The 2,744-nt window shown below is 35.7% G+C and overlaps 1 non-coding gene across 1 annotated transcript; it reads right to left on the bottom strand.

Annotated features, from left to right (window-relative positions):
• Positions 1-328: 328 nt before the first annotated feature.
• LOC119042673 (small nucleolar RNA Z17) lies at positions 329-400 on the bottom strand. The gene has a single exon (XR_005081267.2). It is a non-coding gene; the product is annotated as a small nucleolar RNA Z17 (small nucleolar RNA).
• Between the last annotated feature and the right edge of the window lie 2,344 nt (positions 401-2,744).

Here is a 2,744-nt window from a genome sequence, read left to right as displayed (position 1 = left end):
CCAAAACAAAAAAGCATGTAAAATTTAACCAGAAACATGGAAAAAAGAACAAACTGACAGTAATCAGAGGAGAGGGGTGAGGGGGATAACAGGGGAAAGAAGGGGAAGGGTCATCAAGGAACATGTATAAAGGACCCATGGACAAAGCCAAAGTGGGGAAGAATTGAAGGTAGGAGGTGGTCGGGGAGGGAGAAAGTGGTGGCAGGAAAATGGAGACAACTGTACTTGAACAACAGTTTTAAAAAAGAAGTTGAAATGTGAAGATTAAGCTGGAATGTCATGGTTAAAAAACAAAATGTGGGCAGAAAGTAGGGCCTATTAGGAGAAGGTTTTAGTCAATCAGTTAAGACTAATCAGCAAAAGTCAGGCTTTGGTCACTAATAGACACATCATTTGTATCCTAGATGTGGGGTTAAGGAATTTCATGGCAAAGGAAGCTTACTTTGTTGGCAACACCTGAAGTATCCTAGTAAGGAGCCAGTTGAACATACGCCCTTTTCTCTCCATCAGGCCTGATCAAGGTGTTGACCTGGACAAGTCAATGTCACAGAGCTTCTTCATAGTCCATTTGTTCTGGTGCTTGTTGACCTTGACATCCACAATGAACACAAGGGGACTGTTGTCTTCTCTCTTCTTCAGGGCTGACTTGGTAGTCAGGGGAACTCGATGATAGCATAGTAGTCAAGCTTGCTTCTCCTGGCAGTGCTCTTAGGATATCTAGGCTACCTGGGAGCTGCAGGGTTTTGGGGCAACAAAAGAAGGGTGACAAGCATATTTTCTCCTATTTTTTTGTGGCTGTGGGCACCTTTCAGTACTGCTCTCTGTGCCTTCAAAGCCTTTGCTTTACCTTTGGCTTTGGGAGGCGCAGAAGCTCCCTTCTTTGCCCTGGGCAACATCTTTGTGAAAAAGGCAATTACTTTAATAATTTCAATTAAGCAAACTTTTTTTAATACTCAGAGAATAACTAATTAATTCCTGCTGGCATAATAATATGTATTTTAGTTGTTTATTTAAATAAAATGAAGAATTCTAAATTTTCTTTTTTAAAAATATATTTTATTGATTATGCCATTACAGTTGTTCTAGTCCCCCCTTCATTCCCCTCCACCCTGCACACCCCTCCCCCACCATCCCCCCCTTTAGTTTATAACCACGTGTCTCAAGTTCTTTAGATTCTATATTTCCCCTACTATTCTTGCCCTCCCCCTATCTATTTTTCTATCTACGGTCTATGTTACTTATTTTTTGTAGTAATAAAGGGCATTTTCTAACCTAATGGCCTTCTTAAATTACAGAGGTAAATATGTTTAAAATATAACATTGCATTTTTACTCAAAAATGTATGTTTTAAACTTGCAAATAAATTATAGGAGACAAATATTTGTCAGACATCTACAACTTAGAAAAAGCTTTAATTTTTACTTTAAATGTGTGTACCGCCCCCTTGTGGAAATATGCCAAAATAAAAACTTTACCAATTAATGCTGTATTATGTTCTTTTTTTTTTAGTCTAAAATCACAGACTCAAGGGTTTGAGTTTGTATTTTCAGAACAATAAGCTCTATTTCAATGATTAAAATTAATGAATCAGTAATTTTATGGGCTTTACAGAGTAGTAACTTATAATGTTTGTGCAAAAGCAACTGGGTCTTAATAATCCTTCAGTTTAAATTCATTTACATTGTTCTATACACTTCAAAATTAAATCTGTAAAGTAACCATCTAATTGTATAACCACCACCTCTCGTATTTCAGTTCTTTGAACATTCTGTATAATCCAGTATTGCGAAGGCAGAGATTTCCGGCGCTAAGCCCACTGTTTTACATTCAGTGTCCCGCCGTAGGTTCGGCATACAGCAGCAGATCAGTAGAAATTCATTGTGCTCGACCTCACAGACTTTTTCCAAGACACTTGAAAGTAAGATTTATGGTACTTTGTGTGCAAAAATCTGCCCTGCAAACTGAAATCTGAATATTAAATATAGCGTAAATATTTCTACAGATTAGGTAAGTTACTAATATTGGGATATTTGATATTATGCCATGTTGGACATCAACCAATGCTAGTGAATATTCAGTGGCCTTCAGCAACACCCCAAAATATTCAATATTCACAATGAGTGTATAGAAACTTGCACTATAAGACCTTGTCCCAATCTGAATAAATGGCATGAAACTCAATTTAAAGGATTAAAGGTAAAGTGTTTGACCTTCTGGTTCAAGGGAGTTAAATTATTCTGAATCTATATCACTAAGGTATCCCTACAGTAAAATATTTTCTTACCTCAAAGGAGTATTTATATTAGTCAACAGCTATGGAAGGCATGCGTGACTAAACACCACAAACTAAAAACATGTACTAAAAATTTGAAATGTCACTTCACTGAATGAATAATTTGTGATTTTAGTGTTAAATTACAGTTACTCTTTTTTACTTTTAAATTGTGGAATAACTGAAGTTGGGTTTTTTGTTCATCAACCATCACTCACTTTCTTGTACAGAGCACTTGATGAAAAATTGCTGTTATGGAATATTGGGATATTTCATTGTTTTCATCTTGTCTGCTATTTCCCATGGTATATCTGAAATAAAATTTTAAAATTTTCTTTGGCCAGAGCCTTAAACGTTTTTCACATATTACAAAAAGGAATGTCCTAAGTTCTTGAAATTTGACTATACAATATTTAAAATAGAAACAAAGAAGTTTTCAGGAGATCTGAAGTATTTATTGTGAGGAATTATT

This window comes from Artibeus jamaicensis, unplaced genomic scaffold (genome assembly GCF_021234435.1).
Source record: "Artibeus jamaicensis isolate MK-2021 breed Jamaican fruit bat unplaced genomic scaffold, CSHL_Jam_final contig_388, whole genome shotgun sequence".
NCBI lineage: Eukaryota > Metazoa > Chordata > Mammalia > Chiroptera > Phyllostomidae > Artibeus > Artibeus jamaicensis.
Note: the sequence above shows the minus strand (reverse complement) of the source record. Positions and strands in the feature narration are given on the sequence as shown.